This window comes from Budorcas taxicolor, chromosome 12 (genome assembly GCF_023091745.1).
Source record: "Budorcas taxicolor isolate Tak-1 chromosome 12, Takin1.1, whole genome shotgun sequence".
NCBI classification, from domain to species: Eukaryota; Metazoa; Chordata; class Mammalia; order Artiodactyla; family Bovidae; genus Budorcas; species Budorcas taxicolor.
In genome coordinates, this window is record NC_068921.1 from 66,294,054 (window position 1) to 66,317,470 (window position 23,417).

Genomic DNA, 23,417 nt, shown 5'->3' on the forward strand with positions numbered 1-23,417 from the left:
CCACAGTTGGCTACAGGTCTTGTTTTTGCTGACTTTAAAGAACTTCATCTTTGGCTGCAAAGAATATAGTCAATCTTATTTCAGTATTGACCATCTGGTGATGTCCATGTGTAGAGTCTTCTCTTGTGTTGTTGGAAGAGGGTGTTTCCTATGACCAGTGTGTTCTTTTGACAAAACTCTATTAGCCTTTGCCCTGCTTCATTCTGTACTGCAAGGCCAAATTTGCCTGTTACTCCAGATTTTTCTTGACTTCCTACTTTTGCATTCCAGTCCCCTATAATGAAAAGGACATCTTTTTGGGGTGTTAGTTCTAGAAGGTCTTGTGGTTTATTTCAAACCAAAACCAATTTAATTCTGATTAAGTAGAATGTGTCTGTGTCTTTTGTTGCTTTAAATTTTATGGCTTATATAGAAACCCATCGTCTAATCCAAGGTCATGAATATTTTTACTTATATTTTCTTCTAAGAGTTTTTCACCTTTATTTATTACATTAGGTTTTTGATCCTCTTTCAGTTATTTTTTGTACATGATGCAATGTCAGAATCTAATGTAATTTTTTTGCACGTGTATTAATTTTCCCAGTACTATTTGTTGAAAATTATTTCCCTGTTGAATTGTCTTGGCACTCTTATCAAGAATCAATTGACCATAAGTGTGTAGTTTATTTCTGGATTCTCAATTTTATTCCAGTGATCTATATATCTATCTTGAAGCCAGTACCACATTGGTTTAATCACTCTGACTTTATAGAAAGTTTTCTAACCAGGAAGAATGAATCCTACAACTTTGTTCTTCTTTTTCAAGGTTGTTTTTGCTGTCATGTGACCTTTGTTGTATTAGTTTTCTGTTGGTGAGTTAACAACTTAGCCAAAATTTACTCTTACAGTTCTGGAAATAATATCCTAAAATTAAGGTGTCAGCAAGTCTACCTTCCTTCTGGAGTCTCTAGGCAAGAATTTGTTTACTCACTTTTCCTATCTTCTAGAAGCCTTCTGACTTCCCTGGTGGCTCAGTGGGTAAAGTGTCTGCCTCCAATGTGGGAGACCCAGGTTTGATCCCTGGGTCAGGAAGATCCCCTGGAGAAGGAAATGGCAACCCACTCGAGTACTCTTGCCTGGAAAATCCCATGGACTGAGAAGCCTGGTATGCTACAGTCCTTGGGGTCGCAAAGAGTCAAGACACGATTGAGCGACTTCACTTCATTTCTTCCTTCTTTAGCTTGTGGCTCTTCCTTGAATCACTCTGGCATCTTAATTTATCATGATATCTATCTCTCTGGCTCTATTACTTAACCTCCCTTTCACTTTTATGAGGATTACATTGGAACCAACCCAGATAAGCCATGAAAATTTACCCAACTCAAATCCCTTAACTTTATCATATCTACAAAGTACCTTTTGTCATTTAAAATAAAATATTCCCAGGTTTTGGAACTAGATATCTTTGGTAGCCATTATTGTTACTACAGTTGTATTTCCATATGAAAATGTTGCACTTCCATAGAAACAGCTTGCCAACTTCTGCAAAACAGTCAGCTGAAATTTTGAAAGGGATTGCTGTGAATCTGAAGAACAAGTCTGTGGCCATCTTAAAAATATTAAGATTTCAGATGATGAATATGGCATATTTATCCATTTAATTTCTTTCAGTGATTCTTTGTCTTTTTAATTGTACAGATTTTATGCTTCTTCTGTTAAATATATTCCTTTACTAATTTAAATGCTTTATATATAATCTTCATATGTTCTGTATTAGATTTGACAGTATCTTGTTATGGATTTTGGTGTCTATATTCATAAGACAGTAATATTGACTTAATAGGTTAGCTGGGATTTGTTCTCTCCCAGTATAATTTTTGGAGGATTTTTTGAAGAATTGATGGTAAGTTTTCATTGAATATTTGATTGAATTTATCAGTGAAGCCATCTGTTTTTTGTTGTTTTTTTTTTTTTTTTGCAATAGGTGTATTCATGATTAATTCATTTATTTTATTTGTTAGAAATTCAGTTCACTTCAGTTGCTCAGTCGTGTCTGACTGTATGAGACACCATGAACTGCAGCACACCAGCCTCCCAGGCCATCACCAATTCCCGGAGTTTACCCAAACTCATGTCCATTGAGTCAGTGATGCCATCTAACTATCTCATCCTCTGTCGTCCCCTTCTCCTCCTGCCCCTAATCCCTCCCAGCATCAGGGTCTTTTCAAATGAGTCAGATCTTTGCATCAGGTGGCCAAAATATTGGAGTTTCAGCTTCAACATCAGTTCTTCCAATGAACACCCAGGACTGATCTCCTTTAGGATGGACTGGTTGGATCTCCTTGGAGTCCAAGGGACTCTCAAGAGTCTTCTCCAACACCTCAGTTCAAATGCATCAATTCTACAGTGCTCAGCTTTCTTGATAGTCCAACTCTCCCATCCATACATGACCACAGGAAAAACCATAGACTTGACTAGATGGACTGTTGTTGGCAAAGTAATATCTGTGCTTTTGAATATGCTGTCTAGATTGGTCCTAACTTTTCTTCCAAGCAGTAAGCATCTTTTAATTTCATGGCTGCAGTCACCATCTGCAGTGATTTTGGAGCCCCAAAATATAAAGTCTGACACTGTTTCCACTGTTTCCTCATCTATTTCCCATGAAGTGATGGGACCGGATGCCATGATCTTCGTTTTCTGAATGTTGAGCTTTAAGCCAACTTTTTCACTCTCCTCTTTCACTTTCATCAAGAGGCTTTTTAGTTCTCACTTTCTGCCATAAGGGGGGTGTCATCTGCATATCTGAGGTTATTGATATTTCTCCAAGCAATCTTGATTCCAGCTTGTGTTTCTTCCAGCCCAGCATTTCTCATGATGTACTCTGCATATAATTTAAATAAGCAGAGTGACAATATACAGCCTTGATGTACTCCTTTTCCTATTTGGAAGCAGTCTGTTGTTCCATGTTCAGTCAGATCTATTATATTACTTATCGGCTCAGTTTTGATAGTTCATATCTAAGAATGAGTTCATCTTAGTTATCTAATCTGTTGACGTGTAAAGCTTCACCGTATTCTCATAGATTCCTTTTTGTTCTTGTAAAATCAGAAGTTATGGCAACTTTCATTCTTTAGTTTTGTCATTTGAGTCTTCGCTCTCTTATTCTTGATCAATATAGCTGACCACAATTTTTGTTGTTGTTGTTTTGCTTGGCATTTCTTGTTTGTTTGTTTCAAATAAATTTGGTTTCTTTGATTTTTTTTCTGTTGTTTTCCTATCCTCTGTTATCTGTTTCCATTAAAATAATGATTATTTCCTTTTCTTTCCTGACTTTGGATTTAGTTTGCTCTTCTTTTAATTTTTTAAAATGAAAATTTAGGCTATTTATATCACTTTTTCCCATTCTTTTTATCTTCTTCTTCAAAATGGATAATCTGGATTGCAAAGTTTTCTGATTATTTCTTCTGTCAGTTGAAATCAATTATTAAGTCATCTTATGAATTTTTCAAGTATTTTACCTAGTAAACAAAATATCTGGACCTCCTCAGGGATAGTTACATTAGCTCTTTGTTTTTGTGTGCATAGGGCACAAAATGCCTTTTTTTTTTTTTTTTTTTTGCATGTCACATAACATTTTATTGGAAAGTGAACATGTTAGAGTAGATGATGTGATAATTCAAAATCAGATTTGCCCCTCGCCAGGGTTTTTTTGGCCTTACTTTCCCTGTCACTCTTTGTTGTAGCTTTTTTGTGTTGCTGCTTATTTACTTCATGACTGTCCTAAATTCTATAAAATCTGTATTCATTGTCATGAGTGGCCACTAATTTCTATTCAGTTGAATTAGCCTCAACTAATTATTTTTTAGAGATTTTCTTAAATGACCTGCATCAGGAAGACTCTGTTTTTGCCGAGGGGCTCTGTGTGTGCTGGGACATGCCTCCCGTAACTCCTGCAGGCAGCTTACAGCTTTGCCCTTAGGCACCAGTTCTTGCTTGTGCAGTGCCTCAGATTCATCTACAAGTGAGAGACCAGGGCCTTCTCAGGTCTTCTTGTGCATAAGTATGTTTTTTGCGATGAGCATTGGCCTTTCAGATTTCTGAATATAGCAGAATCACAATGCAGCAGAGTGAGCAAAAGTTCACTATTCTTATGAGATTAAGTTGTCTTTCTTTCTTTCTTTTTATTTCCTAATACAGTAGGATCTTATTTATTGGAATAGTCTGGGGAAGGCTCCGGAGATTACCTTACAGTTGTGTTTTTAATTTTTTTTTAAAATAATCTGTATTTTTTAGAGCAATTTAGGTTTACAGCCTCATTGAGAGGAAGTTCAGAGTTTTCCCATACATCCCTTGCCCCAACACATGCATTACTTCCACAGTGTCAAAGTTCCCCATCAGAGTAGTACATCTGTTACAGCTGATGAACCTGCATTGAACATCATTATCATCCAGAGTCCATAGTTTCCATTAGGGTTCACTCTTGAATTGTACATTTTATGGGCTTGGAGAAATTTATAATAACATGTGTCATCATTATTAGAAGCATATAGTTTCACTGCTCTAAGAATCCTCAGGTCTTACAAGCCTTTGGTTCATTCCCAAGGGTTTGGAATTTTGATTTGGCAACTATTGCTATGCTCTCATTGCTTTGATTAGGGAAGCTATACTCACAAGTCTTTATTCCATCATATCTGGTAATGTCACCTCCACTGAGTATAATTTTGATATGCCACAGTAGTCACTTTTCTAATATTCTGTCCAGGGTTTTAGCATCTACATTTATGATGAAGATCCATTGTTACTTCCCTTTCATGCAGCATCTTAACAGGTTTTCCATACAGAGGCTATGATAGCCTCAGGCCAAGGTGAGAATTATTCTCTCCCTTTTCTGGTAATTCTTTATACAGTATTTGTATAAATTTAGTCCTTAAATATTTGGTATAATCCTTGAGAAGACATATGGACTAGGAATTTTGTTAATAAGATTTTTCAGTATGGATTTGATTTTGTTAACACATATCAGACTATACAAACTTTCTGTTTCCCTTATATTTGTTTCATTTGAGTTAGTTATGTTCTATTTCAAAATACATTGTTGTTATTGTTATTTATATTTTCTTAACCATTCTTTGTATCTGTGGGTTCTGTAATTATGTATAATTTGAGTTCTCCTTCATTTCTTACTTTCAATATTTGTGCTAAAAACAGATCTCTGTATATATTTGTATTATTATTTTCCAGGTACAGTCTCATGTTGAGTCCACCTATTTAAATAAAGATAACCTACAATATTTTTTAATGTTTTAAAAAAGACTGTTCTTTTGAATCGGTTCTAATGAGATGGATGAAACTGGAGCCGATTTTACAGAGTGAAGTAAGCCAGAAAGAAAAACACCAATACAGTATACTAACACATATATATGGAATTTAGAAAGATGGCAATGATGACCCTGTATGCGAGACAGCAGGAGACACAGATGTGTAGAGCGGACTTTTGGACTCTGAGGGAGAGGGAGAGGGTGGGATGATTTGGGAGAATGGCACTGAAACATGTATATAATCATGTAAGAAACGAATCGCCAGTCTGTCTGATGCAGGATACAGGATGCTTGAGACTGGTGCACGGGGATGACCCAGAGAGATGTTATGGGGAGGGAGGTGGGAGAGGGGTTCATGTTTGGAAACACATGTACACCCGTGGTGGATTCATGTCAATGTATGGCAAAACCAATTCAGTATTGTAAAGTAAAATAAAGTAAAAATAAAAATTTAAAAAATAAAAAAATAAAAAAGACTGTTCATTGTTGTTCAGTCACTAAGTCTTGTCTGACTCTGCAACCTCATGGACTACAGCATGCCAGGCTCCTCTGTCCTCTACTGTCCCCTGGAGTTTACTAAAATTCATGTCCATTGCATTGGTGATGTTATCTAATCATGGACAATTCATAATTGATAAAACTTGGACACAACCAACATGTCCTTCAGTAGGTAAATGGATAAGCAAAGTGTGTTAAAATGAATATTTAGTTCAGTTCAGTCACTTAGTAGTTAGTGTCCAACTCTTTGCAACCCCATGGACTTCAGCACACCAGATTTCCCGGTCCATCACCAACTCCCGGAGCTTACTCAAACTCATGTCCATTGAGTTGATGTTGCCATCCAGTCATCTAATCCTTGGCTGTCCCCTTCTCCTCCTGGTTTCAATCTTTCCCAGCATCAGGGTCTTTTCAAATGAGTCAGTTCTTAGCCTCAGGTGGCCAAGGTATTGGAGTTTCAGCTTCAGCATCAGTCCTTCCAATGAATATTCAGGACTAATTTCCTTTAGGATTCACTGGTTGGATCTCCTTGGAGTCCAACAGACTCTCAAGAGTCTTCTATAACACCACAGGTCAAAAGCACTAATTCTTTGACATTCAGCTTTCTTTATGGTCCAACTCTAACATCTGTACATGACTACTGGAAAAACCATAGCTTTGACTAGATGGAGTTTTGTTGGCAAAATGTCTCTGCTTTTAATATGCTGTCTAGGTTGGTCATAGCTTTTCTTCCAAGCAGTAAGTGTCCTTTAATTTCATGGCTGCAGTCACCATCTGCAGTGATTTTGGAGCCCCCCAAAATAAAGTCTGTCACTGTTTCCATTGTTTCCCCATTTACTTGCTGTGAAGTGATGGGACCAGGTGCCATGATCTTAGTTTTCTGAATGTTGAGCTTTAAGCCCGCTTTTTCACTCTCTTCTTTCACCTTTATCAAGAGGCTGTTTGGTCCCTCTTCACTTTCTGCCAGAAGGGTGGTGTCATCTGCATATCTGAGATTATTGATATTTCTCCTGGCAATCTTGATTGAAGCTTGTGTTTCTTCCAGCCCAGCGTTTCTCATGATGTACTCTGCATTAAGTTAAATAAGCAGAGTGACAATATACAGCCTTGACATACTCCTTTTCCTATTTGGAACCAGTCTGTTGTTTCATGTCCAGTTTTAACTGTTGCTTTCTGACCTGCATATAGATTTCTCAAGAGGCAGGTCAGAGGAAATTTACCTCAACATAATAAAGACCATATTTGACAAACCTACAGCAAACATTATCCTCAACGGTGAAAAACTGAAAGCATTTCCTTTAAGACCAGGAACAAGACAAGGGTGCATATTCTTGCCATTTTTATAAACATAGTTTTGGAATTCCTTGCCATAGAAGAGAAGAAAAAGAAATAAAAGGGATACAAATTGGAAAGGAATAATGAAACTGTCACTGTTTGTAGGTGGCATGATACTGTACATAGAAAATCCTAAAGATGCTACTAGGAAACTATTAGAGTTCATAAATAGATGTGGTAAATTTACAGGATACAAAAGTAATATACAGAAATCCATTTTATTTCTGTACACTCATAACAAACCTTCAGAAATAGAAATTAAGGAAATGATCCCATTTACCATCACATCAAAAAGAATAAAATGCCAAAGAATAAACCTACCTGCTGCTGCTGCTAAGTCAATTCAGTCGTGTCCGACTCTGTGCGACCCCACAGATGGCAGCCCACCAGGCTCTGCCATCCTTGCTATTCTCCAGGCAAGAACACTGGAGTGGGTTGCCATGTCCTTCTCCAATGTATGAAAGTGAAAAGTGAAAGTGAAGGCACTCAGTCGTGTCCGACTCTTAGCGACCCCATGCACTGCAGCCTGTCAGGCTCCTCTGTCCATGGGATTTTCCAAGCAAGAGGACTGGAGTGGGATGCCATCGCCTTCTCCAGGAGACAGAAGAACTGTAAAAACTGTAAAAACCTGTAAAAAAAAAAAAAAAAAAAAAACCTGTAAAAACTATTGAAAAATTATATGACAAATGTAAGACTTATATAAATGAAAGAAATTGAAGATGACATAAACAGATGGAAAGATATACTGTTCTTGGATTGAAAGAATTAATGTTATTAAAATGACCATAACTATATGTATGTACAGATTCAATGCTATCCCTATCAAAATACCAATGGCATTTTTCACAGGAATAAAACAAAAAAAATTTAAAATTTTTATGGAAACACAAAAGATTCCAAACAGCCAAAACAATCGTGACAAAGAAGAACAGAGCTGGAAGAATCATGCTTCCTGACTTCCACACATACACATACATAATGGAATACTACTCAGCTATAAAAAATAATAAAATGTTTCCATTTTCAGCAAAATGGTCAAACATGTTTTGATTTGGAGGGATTTAAATTTGGAGGACACTGCTCAGTCACTAAGTTGTGTCTGACGTCTGAGATTCCCTGTCCTTTGCTATCTCCTGGAGATAAATTCATGTCCATTGAGTTGGGGATGCTATCTACCCATCTTATCCTTTGTTGCCCCTTATAATTTTGTCTTCAGTCTTTCCCAGGATCAGAGTCTTTTCCAATGAGTTGGCTCTTCCTATCAGGCCAAAGTATTGGAGCTTCAGCTTCAGCATCCGTCCTTGCAATGAATATTCAGGGTTAATTTCCTTTAGTATTGATTAGTTTGATCTTGCAGTCCAAGGGATTCTCAAAAATCTTCTCTAGTGCCATAGTTCAGAAGCATCAACTCTTCAGGGCTCAGCCTTCTTTATTGTCCAATTCTCACATCCATACAGAACTACTGAAAAAAAATTATGCTAAGTGAAATAAATCAGACAGAAAGATAAATATTGTATGATATCACTTATATGTAGAATCTAAAAAATACAACAAAACTAGTGAATATAGCAAAAAAGGAAACTCAGATATAGAGGAGAAAGTGGTAGTGATGGTGGTTTAGTTGCTAAGTTGTGTCTGACTCTTGCGACCCCATGGACTGGAGCCTGCCAGACTCCTCTATCCATGGAATTCTCTAGGCAGAAATACTGGAGTGGGTTGCCATTTCCTTCTCCAAGAGGAGAAAGTAGTGGTTACCAGCTGGGAGAGGGAAGAAGAAAGGGGCAATACAGGAGTAGAAGATTAAGAGGTATAGACTATTAGTTGTAAGCTACAAGGCTATATTGTACAACACAGGATATATAGTCAATATTTTATATAACTACAAATGGAGTACAACTTTAAAAAAATTGTGAATCACTATACTATACACCTGGAATTTATATAATATTGTACAGCAACTGTACTTCAATTTAAAAAGGGTATATTTGTGCCCATGTGTATGTGTAGACTGATAAGCTTTTCTTATCCCATTGACCTGAAATCCCAAAGTATGTCATGTAAAAAATTTACTGATTTGTCTATTCTTATACTTGTGCAGCACTAAATTATTGTCATTACAAAGCTAGCTCATCTTTCTGCAAAATTTTTGTACTGTTTTCAGTATTGATCCTTAATCCACTCTCCAGGCTGCCCAGATGGTGCTAGTGGTAAAAGACCCACCTTCCAGTACAGGAAATGCAGACTTGGGTTCAATCCCTGGGTCAGGAAGATCCCCTGGAGTAGGAAACATCAACCCATTCCAGTATTCTTGCCTGAGAAATCCCACGGACAGAGGAGTCTGGTGGTCTACAGTCCATGGGGCTACAAAGAACTGGACATGATTGAGTGACTAAGTACACAATCCAACCTCCAGTTTTCACAGCATTAATCAAGCATAGCTTTACTGAACGAATGTGGGTGCATCTGTGTTTTCACTCTGGACTCTATGTTCTAACACAGAGTCGATGCCTTTTCTCTCGTTCTTAGTTGTACCTATTCACTCTACCTGGCTTAGATGTGATTCCCTGCTGCAGGGTGATGATTTTCCTCAGTGAAGCTTCCTTGATTTTGGTGTTAAAGGCAGATGATAAAGTTATAGATGTGTCAATTTTTTTTTAAATCTTGAGGGCTCTCCATACTGTTTTGGTTCAGATAATTTGCAGTGATCTATTGTAAACCCATTTGCAATGAAGTCAGGAGAACTCTTCCTTATACTGTTTATAACAATATATCATAACTACTTGTTTAACTTATGACTCCTCTATTATTGGGAGAAGGCAATGGCACCCCACTCCAGTACTCTTGCCTGGAAAATGCTATGGACGGAGGAGCCTGGTAGGCTGCAGTCCATGGTGTCACGAAGAGTTGGACGCAACTGAGCGACTTTACTTTCACCTTTCACTTTCATGCACCGGAGAAGGAAATGGCAACCCACTCCAGTGTTCTTGCCTGGAGAATCCCAGGGACAGAGGAGCCTGGTGGGCTGCCGTCTCAGGGGTCACACAGAGTCGGACATGACTGAAGTGACTTAGCAGCAGCAGCCTCTATTATTGGGCTCTGAGCATATTGGAGTAAGGATATCTTATTTGTGTTTTTATCTTTCGATTTTTGTCCTAGTTCTAATCCAAAATTGCTCAATGAATCTTAAGTGCTCAGGGATTTAATGCTTTTTTCTTTTCTTTATCAATTGAATTTTAATTTCAAAAGAATATTAAATACACATTTTCTTCATTTTCTACTAGTTTTATATAAATATACTAGTATATTGTATACTACAAGGTCGACTACTGTGCTATATATTGCTATGTTTTGCTTAGTAAACAACAAATCAAAGAAGCTTCTGGAGAATTAATGCAGGCATTTGACCTTTATTTAGGACATGGTCATTATAGCTAGCCAAGTTGTACTGTATTATAGAGCAAGGTATTTCTGAAAAATTCTTGTAACATGTTCCAATCCCTGCATTGATACTGAAAAGAGGTCACTGTGCTGAGGTGAGGAGGAGGTCAGAATTTCCACCAGACTCTCTAGAGCCTCTAACATAAAAAAAAGAATGCTGCTCTGCAGACAGATTCAAAATTAAAACAAAAAAATTATCCTCCACTCCCAAAGAGATCATAAAACTCAACACCCTTTTATATAAGACTACAAAGATCGCAATTGCCAGAAATGCTTTCCAACCCCAGCTTTCTACAGTTGCTCCGTTTCTTTGTTTCCTCCTCTCGTCCAGGCTGATTCAATTCACCACATATTGTGTGAACATCTGGTGAGTGTTCCGCTCAAGGTGAGAACATCACAAGTGGAGACCTTGAGGAGAGAAATTGTGTGAACAGTGGAAGCAAAGGCCAGATTGATATAGACAGAGGAGACAGCAACATTGGAAGGCTTTCAGGGAGTTGAACTCTGAAGACATGAGAGCAAGAAAGCAGAGGGTGAAGGAAAAGAAAGGTGGCAGGGATGAACCGTAGACTTGGGTGGGGGTAGATATAGGGAAAAAAGGCAAGATCGGAGAAATAATATCTATTTAGAGGCATAGGAGAGATTTGAGATCTGTGAAGAGTATGAAAATTGACAGGCATGATGGGGAACGTGTATTCCAAGGCCAAGCTGTAGCATGTACTCGAAAAATAAAAGCAAAACACAGAAGACATGAAAGTGGGGAAAATATGAATATGCTCACATTGATTAGCTCTCATAATAGGCTGGTAAGGAAAATCAAAATAAACCAAGATAAAACACAGATGCTCACAGACATTTTTCAAAGCTGTAGGGGGCTCGAGGCAGAGTGTAATTCTCGGGGAAGGCGCTTGGTGGCACCACTCACTGCTGAAGTGTCCTGCTGCTGCTGCTGCTGCTGTCACTTCAGTCGTGTCTGACTGTGCGACCCCATAGACGGCAGAACAACAGGCTCGCCGACTCTGGGATTCTCCAGGCAAGAAAACTGGTGTGGGTTGCCATTTTCTTCTCCAATCCATGAAAGTGAAAAGTGAAAGTGAAGTCGCTCATTCCTGTCCGACTCCTAGCGACCCCATGGATTGCAGCCTACCAGGCCCCTCCGTCCATGGGATTTTCCAGACAAGAATACTGGAGTGGGGTGTCATTGCCTTCTCTGGCTGAAGTGTCAGCTGCCTCTTTAACATCTATGGTAAAGAATGTGCCTGTTTGGCAGGAGACCGGGTTTGATCCCTGGGTTGGGGCGATACCCTGGAGGAGGGCATGGCAACCCACTCCAGTATTCTTGTCAAAAGAACCCCACGGACAGAGGAGCCTGGCGGGCTACAATCCACGCGTTGCAAAGAGTCAGACATGACTGAGCGACTAAAATACACACAATGCAAAACTAATAACGCTGTTTTCATTTTTTGCCTTTTTCATAAAAGCAAATTTCCTCTTCTGATTTCTTTTTGTTATTGAAAGCAGTTATAATGTAGGTCTTTTGTGAAAGCAAGTGGCATAAAGCAAACTTTTAAAAAGCGGGGGATACCTCTATTTTCATTCCTTTATATTTTATATACGTTCCTTTATATCGTGTATCTTCCTACCAAAACAGAAAGCTGCCTCTCACCTTTGAGAGTGCCCATTTAAAACCCAGGAAGATTAACCTCTAGCTTCAATTTACCACAGTTTTTGTCATTCCAGTTTTTTTTTTTTTTTCCCCCGTCTTTCCATTCCATTCAGTTCAGTTCCGTTCAGTCGCTCAGTCGTGTCTGAATCTTTGCAACCCTATGAATCACAGCACACCAGGCCTCCCTGTCCATCACCAACTCCCGGAGTTCACTCAGATTCACGTCCATCGAGTCAGTGATGCCATCCAGCCATCTCATCCTCTGTTGTCCCCTTCTCCTCCTGCCCCCAATCCCTCCCAGCATCAGAGTCTTTGCCAGTGAGTCAACTCTCCTCATGAGGTGGCCAAAGTACTGGAGTTTCAGCTTTAGCATCATTCCTTCCAAAGAAATCCCAGGGTTGATCTCCTTCAGAATGGACTGGTTGGATCTCCTTGCAGTCCAAGGGACTCTCAAGAGTCTTCTCCAACACCACAGTTCAAAAGCATCAATTCTTCGGCATTCAGCCTTCTTCACAGTCCAGCTCTCACATCCATACATGACCACTGGAAAAACCATAGCCTTGACTAGTTGGACCTTAGTCGGCAAAGTAATGTCTCTGCTTTTGAATATACTATCTAGGTTGCTCATAACTTTTCTTCCAAGGAGTAAGCATCTTTTAATTTCATGGCTGCAATCACCATCTGCAGTGGAGCCAAAAAAAAAAAAAAATAAAGTCTGACACTGTTTCATACTAATTTAGTTTCCTTGCATTCAGGATAACTCCAGAAGGTATACCATCATCAACCTCTTCTTAATTTGGCCTCATAGTCAGTCTTCAATATTCAAAGACGGTCATCAAGTTCACAGTGTTTATAGATATACAAATACCTGTCACAAACCACTGGGTCTTCCAAGCTATGGTTTCTCCATTCCCTCTCACAACCTATTGCTCTCTCTTCCAAAGTCTTTATTTTTGGCACGTTACTGGCTAACATTTCTTTCTTTTTTTAATTGAAGTATATAGTTGACTTACAGTATTATACTAGTTTCTGGTGCACAGCATAGTGATTCAATACTTGTATATATTATGAAATGATCACCACTATAAGTCTAGTTACCATCTGTTACCAAACAAAATTATTATAGTATTTTGATTATATTCCATGTGCTGCACATTACATTCCTGTGACTTATTTATTTGTTAACTGAAAGTTTGTACCTCTTCATTCCTTTCACTTCTTTCACTCCCCTTTCACCATCTCTGTACCTGAATCTTATGTTTGTTCACTGCCATTTTTTAATATAAGTTCAATAGTTTGGAATGTGGCTTGTAATATTTGTGCATACATCTACTATCATCTGGTGACTTAAGTTGCTCACAAAGATGATTCATCCCAGCATTTATCATGCTTAATTCAACATCACCACCTCCTAAATCTTAATCTATATTCAAAACTCCAGTATCTTGACACATATAAGCCCTCTCTGGTAACCTACCCTTACTAATACTTTGACAGAAGTCAAAGAATAGAATGTTGCCACTGGAGACCTTTATGCAGTGAGAAGTCCTTCCATAAGGAAAAGCTGGCCTCCTACAGCATGAGTAGTTTATATGGACAGACTCAAGCTAATTGGTTTCCTTAAGCAACTAAGCAACTACCCTTACTGTTTTCCACCTTAGTTCTTTTCAAGCATAGGCACCTCAGTGTATAACATTTAACTAAGTCTCTTGCCTTTAACTTCTTTCTAATAGCAATTGTTTTTACATTCCCACAAATAACCCCAAATATAGAGCATTCCAACATTCCTTGTCTGCCTTCCTTTCTACTGCATCAGAAAGTTCCTCTTATCTATTCTTCAAAGATGTCAATCAAAATCTTTAAATGGTCTACAAAATTTTCCCATTCTCCTCTATACCTAAATGATCTTGTCATATGCTTCTTTCCCTAACATACTAACAAACTGAAAATTCTCCGACACTTGAGACCATCAATTCTACATGAAAATTTTCTAACACTTGACACTGTCAACTCTACATTACCTTTAGATCATTGTGCCATGTCTTTTTTATAATGAATTACCTTGAATAGGTGATTAGTCTTTGCTGTATCCATTTTATACTCATCTGCTTCAATCCTTCCACTTCTGTGAATCCTCTATCATTGTGTTTACTAGGCCACCAGTGACCATTGGGTTTTTTAATCCATATGGTATTTTCCAGTTTAAATTAAGCTGATTTGCTTGCAGAATTTGATAGTATAAATCAAAACTCAAACAAACAAACAACCTTTTCTAACTCTTAGTTTTACCCTAACTTTCTTCCTATTTCTCTGTGTTACTGGGCAAAGGCTGGCTGCCTGATACCTAGAACCTGAACTGCAGCACTAACTTTTGCGAAAGGAAACTTTATAGTGAAATCAGCTGGCAAGGAGACAGGACAGGAGGCAATGTTTTCATATATGTCCTTCTAACCCAGGGTTGGAAAAGGCAATGGCACCTGACTCCAGTACTCTTGCTTGGAAAATCCCATGGACGGAGGAGCCTGGTGGGCTGCAATCCATGGGGTCGCGAAGAGTTGGACACAACTGAGCGATTTCACTTTCATGCATTGGAGAAGGAAATGGCAACCCACTCCAGTGTTCTTGCCTGGAGAATCCCAGGGACGGTGGAGCCTGATGGGCTGCCGTCTATGGGGTCGCACAGAGTCAGACATGACTGAAGCAACTTAGCAGCAGCAGTAACCCAGGGTTTGGGATGAAATTGAAGATAATAGGGGAATTTCAAACTTGGAAACCTATTAGCTAGTTGAGTCCATCCATATAAGCTACTCATGCTGTTGGAAGCCAGATTTTCCTTATGGAAGGATTTCTCACCTCCTAAAGGTCTCCAGAGGCAACACTTCTATTCTTTGACTTCTGTAGACTAAAGATTCTTCGTTCAGAGGTCCCTGAGACCTGAGTTCCCATCCTGCACATGGAGCAATGCTGTCTCTGTAAAATAGCTCCAGGTTTGATTAATCAACAACCTGTTTTATGGAAGCAAAATCAGTTTATGCTGGTCAATGTTTTACACACTATTTCATTCACAGATATTTATCAGGCTCTTTTGTTTTTTTCTACCCTCACCCTAGTACTCCATAGGATTCTGCTCTCAATTCCATTTTCTCTCCTCTCTACATGCTGATTGGATAATCTCATTCTTATCCATGACAACAACTCCTAGTGAAACTAATGACATTGAAGACTTTTCCCCTAGCTCTTTGTTCAGTTTTAGACCTGTGTACATAATTGGTTGCTAAAACATTAAATTTAATATATTACTCATCCCTCAAACTCCTGCAACACAGGAGACCCCAGTTCAGTTCCTGGGTTGGGAAGATCTGCCCGGGTCCAGCCCCAGTGGATCCAGGGTGATTCGAAGGGGAGACAGAGTAGGCAAGGAAAAATTTATTTAATTAGAAATATAAGATTAGATTAGGAAAGAATAGTGTAGTAGGAAAATTAGTGGAGAAAAGAGGCTAAATAACTTGGTTTATGAAGAAAGTCAATAAAATCTCAGAACAAGAGATTTGCACCATCTACGTTGGGCCACTGGTGCCCACCTGAATATCGAAGGGTGCCCCGCCTTAGGCTCCCTTTTGCATGGATCTTAGAAGCCAGGGCAAGTAAGTAGACATGGTGAGCCTCCACGCCCCAGATGGGAATTCAGCCTGAAATTAGAGTAAAGAGGAGACATGGGGAAACCAGTCCTTCCAATGACTTGCCCGGCCTCTATTGTCTATAAAGGCCTTTTATACCTTTTTGATTGTACATAGAGATCAATGGGTAATACAAAATTATGCAGCATTAGCTGCCCAGACTTTTATCAAAACCAGGCTTTTCTCGCTGCATACCTGTCTTAGGTAATTTACATCATCTTCTGGCCAAAAGGGCCAATTAACATTTTACAGCCTGTTTTCTGATAAGGGTTTGTCAACCAGAAGACTTATTTGTGTTGATTTTCCCAAAGTCTGGTGCCACTCTCAGAAAACACTAAATAAAGTTACATTCTTACATAGCAAAGATACAGCAATTTATAGCAAGTGAAAAGAGTACAGTGATTTATAACAAAAGAAAAGTAATTAACTCAAAAGTCTAGTGTTGTTAACATCAAAACTATTATATATCTTTTTCCATATCCCGTTTACATTGATTAATGTCCTCCCAGGTGCCTAAAAGATAAAGAATATGGAGCCCTGGCAGCAATCATTGAGTCAACGGTGAAATCTGTCACCAATATGATTTTTAGGTCTTTAGAAAAGGCTCTGTATCTTTAAGATGCTTTAAGCTTTGTGCCTCTCATGGTTGGGGGGCGGTAAGCAATTCACAAGCTGTAAAAAGTGCAGGGGAACCTGTTAGGCAAGCTAGAGAGTTATCAGAGAGGGTTTTAAGCCGAGACATTCTTTTGCAGGAGACTGAAGCCCTGAATTAACTCTTTCCAGAGTGTGTCAGAAGAGTGAAAAAGTACAATACAATAAGGCAGACAGATTCTTATTTTTGGGGTACATGCTCAGGAAATACCAGGGGGAAAACCTGAGGTCTGACTCGCCTTGCCCATCAGGCCTCTCCACATGACCTTGTCATGGGTGGGCTTCCTCATGCTGGCTCCCGGCAAAGATACACTTGAGAAGGGATAGGCTGCCTGCTCCAGTATTCTTGGGCTTCCCCTGTGGCTCAACTGGTAAAGAATCCTCCTGCAATGCAGGAGACCTGGGTTCAATCCCTGGGTTGGGAAGATCCCCTGGAGAAGGGAAAGGCTACCCCCTCCAGCTTTCTGGCCTGGAGAATTCCATGGAGTCCATGGGGTTGCAAAGAGTTGAACATGACTGATTGACTTTAACTTCCCTTCACTTCACTTCCCTCAAACTCAAAGAACCCCCAAGTGAAATCCTTTAATCCTCCAAAGCTTTGCCCATCTTAAATTTCTTACCTCAGTGAATCACCAATAATCCAATCCTTATTATTCTTTCTAGATCATTTTACTCAAAATTCTGATGATTCTTTTTCTTTCGTCTCCATTTATAACCTTTGATTTTCATGCCCCCTGCCATAGCAGTGTTTGGGACTTTGATTATCATCATCATTAATGTTCCTGGTGCCACTCTTATTCAGGTTCAGTATCTCTTACCTCACAAAGTACAGTCATCCTTCTGCATCCTCAGGGAATTGGTTCCATGACAACCACAGATACCAGGACCCATGGATGCTCAAGTTCCTTACAGTCAGCCTTTTCCCTTCCATATCTGTGCTTCTGCAGAATCAACTAACCGGAAATCCTTGGTTTGATGAATGATCTTCGTTTTCTGAATGTTGAGTTTTAAGCCAACATTTTTACTTTCCTCTTTCACTTTCATCAAAAGGCTCTTTAGTTCTTCACTTTCTGCCATAAGGATGGTGTCATCTGGATAACCTCTACATGTCACATGTACTGTTGAAGCCTGGCTTGGAGAAATTTGAGCATTACTTTACTAGCCTGTGAGCTGAGTGCAGCTGTGTGGTAGTTTGAACGTTCTTTGGCATTGCCCTTCTTTGGGGTTAGAATGAAAACTGACCTTTTCCAGTCCTGTGGCCACTGCTGAGTTTTCCAAATTTGCTGGCATATTGAGAGTGGCACTTTCACAGTATCACCATTTAGGATTTGAAATAGCTCAACTGGAATTCCATCACCTCCACTAGCTTTGTTCATAGTGATGCACCCTAAGGCCCACTTGACTTCGCATTCCAGGATGTCTGGCTCTAGGTGAGTGATCACACCATCATGATTATCTGGGTCGTGAAGATTTTTTTGTATAGTTCTTCTGTGTATTCTTGCCACCTCTTCTTAATATCTTCTGCTTCTGTTAGGTCCATACCATTTCTGCTTTATTGTGCCTATTGCATGAAATGTTTCCTTGGTATCTCTAATTTTCTCGAAGAGATCTGTATGTAGTCTTTCCCATTCTATTACTTTCCTCTATTTCTTTGCATTGATTACTGAGGAAGGTTTTCATATCTGTCCTTGCTATTCTTTGGAACTCTGCATTCAAATGGATATATCTTTCCTTTTCTCCTTTGCCTTTTGCTCCTCATCTTTTCTCAGGTATATGTAAGGCCTCGTCAGTCAGACAACCATTTCACCTTTTTGCATTTCATTTTCTTGTGGATGGTCTTGATCTCTGCCTTCTGTACAATGTCATGACCCTCTGTCCATAGTTCTTCAGGCACTCTATCAGATCTAATCCCTTGAATCTATTTGTCACTTCCATATTATAATCATAAGGGATTTGATTTAAGTCATACCTGAACGGTCTACTGGTTTTCCTTACTTTCTTCAATTTAAATCTGAATTTGGCAATAAGGAGCTCATGATCTGAGCCACAGTCTGCTCCCAGTCTTGTTTTTGCTAATTGTATAGAGCTCCTCCATCTTTGGCTTCAAAGAATATAGTCTGTTTTTGGTGTTGACCATCTGGTGATGTCCATGTGTAGAGTCCTCTCTTGTGTTGTTGGAAGAGGGTGTTTGGTACTCCCTTGAAAGAAAATATGTCTTTATTCCCCTGTCTTTGATAGAAACTCAGACCTTTGTCATAGATATACAAATAAGATTAGAGTTATTTTCCAGGCTCTTCTACCTACTGGTACCCATCTTGCACACATTCTTCAAATCAGATCAATTCTTCTAACCATATCCAACTTCCCACAGTGCCCCATGGCCCATGACACCTTACACCACAGAATTTACACATGTCTTTGCAGGAAGTTTTCTTCTCTACCCTTCACTTTGGAGTGGTAGTATGGTTTCTTATAATGTTCTCCTGGATGGCTCTTTCATAGAACCCTATGCATGTCTCTATTGTTAATGTAATTGTGTACCTTACCTACTAGATAGTATCTTTTATCTTATTCATAAAACATGACAGAGTAAGATATAATGACTTCTAAATAAGTATGAATTTTTAAAGTATCATTTATGAATATCAGAAGTTTACTTATTTCTACAAAAAGTATATGAATTTGGCTGTACTCTAAAGACCCAAGATGAGGATAAACTTTCTAATGTTTTCTGTCTGTGCTTCTATATTCTCAGGTATAGAAAATGGAGATTAAAAATTAAATCCTCAGTGGCCTTAGATAAGATACTGCTTTTTTATGTTGTTAATTTTGTACCTTACACCAAAGCAAAAACAAATTGTAATTCAATATGAAGTATATAGGAAAAGTATATGAAATTTAAATTCATTCATACATATGTTTGCTGACTAAACGATTCTAACAAAAATAGTTTTGTGCCTAGACAAGGCTTAAATGTTTCATGAATTATGTAATGTCTATATTGTTTTATAAATCATAAGAGACTACCACATAAATATACAGTATAAAAAAGTAAATGAAATTAGGTATAAAACACTAATACAGGAAAATTATAAATATATAGAAAATCAAGGCTAAGATAAAGATAAATGTAAGTATTCATTCCAGAAGAAACTGGATAGTAATTATTATCTTAGTTTTAGTTTCCTAATAGTCATGTTAAAATGAAGATACTGTCATTTTCTCACCTTAATTAAAGGAGAGCTTGTCTCAGAAGGAGAAAAACTTTTCCCAGTACTGAGTTGAGATATAATGCCTTTCCTTGGATGTCATATACGAGCTGGTGAGTGATAATATTCTTCAATAATATGTTTTTATTGTAACAAAATAGATTTCATATGATTCCTATAGTGTTCTTTCATAAAAAACTTGGGACATAACTTCTACACTTAATTCAATGGAGGCAATTCTGTTAAAAATAAAAGCAATATAGTTCAATTTTGTAGACCTGTGTTAATCTGATTTGACCAAGGTTAAAATTTATAAAACCTCATAGCGTGACCACCTTCAGGTGATTTTCTATCACTGTATAGCAGGGTGTTTATTAAATGTCCACTTCTGTTTGGTGATACTTTAAGATGTTTTAGTTAAAGACACAATTTTTTTAATCACATGTATAAAAGCAGGTTCTTTGAAAAGATAAACAAAATTAAGAAATGTTTAGCCAGACTCATCAAGAAAAGTAGGGAAGAGTGCCCAACTCAATAAAATCAGAATGAAAAAGAAATTACATTCTATGCCACAGAATTACAAAGGATCAAAAGATTATATTAGGAACAACTACATACCAATAAAATGGACAACCTAGAAGAAACTGAAAAATTCTTAAAAAGGAACAATCTCCCAGGACTGAACCAGGAAGACAGAAAATGTGAAAAGACCAATTACCAGTACTGAAATTGAATCAGTAGTTAAAAACTCCTAACAAACAAATGGAAGATGGTGATGGACAGGGAGGCCTGGTGTGCTGCGATTCATGGGGTCGCAAAGAGTCAGACACGACTGAGCGACTGAACTGAACTGAACTGAACTGAACAAACAAATGTCCAGGACCAGATAACTTCATTGGTGAAGTTATCTGAACTTCAGATAACTTCTGAAGTTGATAGAAGTTCATATTCTATCAACAGGCAGAGAAAGAGTTAATACCTATCCTCCTAAAATGATTCCAAAAAATTGCAGAAGAAAGAACACTTTTGAAATCATTCTATGATTTTCCAACATCATCCTCATACCAAAAGCAGATGATGGTTGGCTGATTAGTGTTGCCGCACTGGTGCAACTGTAAGAGGGAGTCAGGACTAGAAAGGCAGAAGAGACGGAGGGATACAGGCTGAGAGATGCATTTGGGTTAGGTCTGGGGGAGATTTTTCTAGCAGGGAAATGATGTGTATAGCTTGTGGGTGGTTATGAAGTTCCTTAGAGGGATTTAAGAAGATAAAGGATGAAAGAAGATGAATGTAAAGATTGTTCTTTTTATTATATATCTCTTTCCGATATTACTAAAATACAAGTAGAGCCTTGAGGTCTTTTAAAATTACTTTTCACCTTCTTTTTAAAATAGGGTTCTGTATTGGGTCAAATGTTTATTTGTATACATTTTCTAAGATGGAAATAAAGAAAAAGTTTAAACTGCTTGGGCTGGAGGTGATGTGGAAGAGTAATAGGGAAGTATGAGTCTTGGCTGGGAGTCAAGTCTTGGTTTTGATCCTAAATGACTATACATCTGTGGATATGTTTTATTTGGAGACAGAGAGAAGAAGGATATAGAAAAGGGTAAAATGTGTAAGCACCAAGCCACTGATGTTTAAAAAATACATTCAGAAAAAAAAATATATATATGGGGGGGGGGCAGTAATCTTTAGAGCATTGAAGAAAATAAAATATAATATGAATTATGAAAGTTTTCAAAAAATTCAAGTTTCTTAAAAGCATATTTGATGGTTTGCACTGTCTGAAACATTTTAGTTCTTATAGACCAGGAGAGGAAGAATAAACCCTCAAAGTAGCAAAGAGAAATAACTGACATCCAACAAATCTTTTGAATGAACAGCAGGATTTCACACTGTGTCACTTTCTCTAAGGAAAGTGCATTAAAGGAATCATCCAAATTATCTGAAGCTCTGTGTACATGTGCCAGATGTGACTAGCATTCACCTCCCTCTGCATGGCTACATGCGAATCAATACTTCACCACCTCTGTGAGATTCGTGTCAGGAGGCTCTATGTTTCTCTGTTTTTCAAAAACTGCTTACTCTCCAGAAAGTCACGTCTGTATTTAAAGAAAACTCTGACTAGAGGCTATCAGGTGGTCCCCCAGCTCCTCCCACACCCCAAACCCAGTCCCTCCCCACCACTCAGCGCTCACTGTTGGCAAATTTAATGCTTTTGTGAAAAATACATTCAACAGCTGGAAGCTATACCTTCCAGTTTATTGATCTCCTTATCTTCAGTAACATGCATTCCCATTCTAATTTAGCCACTCACACTTACTGCCCTAGGCTTCCCTGATATCTCAGATGGTAAAGAGCTCCTGCAGTGCCAGAGACCTGAGTTCAATCCCTGGGTTGGGAAGATCCCCTGAGAAGGGAATAGCAACCCACTCCAGGACTCTTGCCTGGAGAATCCCCTGGACAAACCATGTGGATGCAGCTGAGAGATTAACACTTTCACTTACTGTTCTGCCCTAGCAGGAATCCTAAAATCTTCTGGGGCTAGCTCACACCAGATTTTTTTTTTTTTAATTCTGGTATTCTCACCCTTGACTTCGATTCCCTACCTTTCCTCAACTTTCCAGTCCTCTGAAAATTTTGCCTTCTCTACACTTGTTCATGAGGTCAAATGACCTCATGAAATGAAGTGTTAGTCATTCAATCCTGTCTGATTTTTTGCAACCCCATAGAAGGTAGCCCACAAGGCTCCTCTGTTCATGGGGTTCTCCAGGCACAAATACTGAAGTGGGTTGCCATTTTCTTCTCCAGGGGATTTTCCCAACCCAGGGATTGAACCCAGGTCTCCGCGTTGCAGGCAGATTATTTCCTGTCTGAGCCACCAGGGAAGTCCCTATTTGACCTCATAGACAGCAATATTCTCTTGTCTCTTTGCGTTTTAAACCTCACAGCTCCTTTTTGGCCTCAGTTATTTTCCACTTATCTCTTAGGCATCTTAAACTCTTTGCAACATGGAATGCCCAGAATCCAATTGGAAGTACACCTATTTCAACCTGAATCCATCCCTGATGGATTCTACACGCCTACAACAGTGAAAATGACATTCATGTAGATGCAACCGTTTGAGTGCAGGCTTTCAAATAACACTTCTTCCCCAGTGCTAAACGCCATCCTGACACTTTGTTAATTGGATCAAGAGATGCAAGGAGATTTAGAGAGGGTGATGCTTTTAGCTGCCCTAAAACCTGAGTGAGATGCACCAGTCGGTTACAAGTCAGGAAGAGAGCAATCACCAGGAATTGAGTGTGTGGGCACCTTAACCTTAGACTTCCTAGCCTCCAGAACTGTGAGAATAAAGCTACTAGTCTATAGTATTTTGTTATGGCAGTGTTTTGTTATGTTTTGTTAAGCTAAGACTCATGACAATATAAGCATAATAGCAAACTAAAACTTTTGTAATATTCAAATGATAATTTTCTCATTGTTTATACAACCAGCTACTTTTCAGCACAAAGTTTTTAAAAGATGACTTTCATTCCAACATACTGGTTGTTAATTTCTCCTTATAATTCCATCATTTTGAAGGGAGAGATCTCTCTATGCATCCTGTACATCAAGACATTGTGTGCATTCATCTGAATAGGCG

At 38.6% G+C, this 23,417-nt stretch overlaps 1 protein-coding gene across 1 annotated transcript in view; it reads left to right on the top strand.

Annotated features, from left to right (window-relative positions):
- GPC5 (glypican 5) overlaps positions 1-23,417 on the top strand; it is a gene marked incomplete at its 3' end in the record, with an annotated part of 839,344 nt that overhangs the window by 691,992 nt on the left and 123,935 nt on the right. The gene's annotated exons all lie outside the window — the stretch shown is intronic.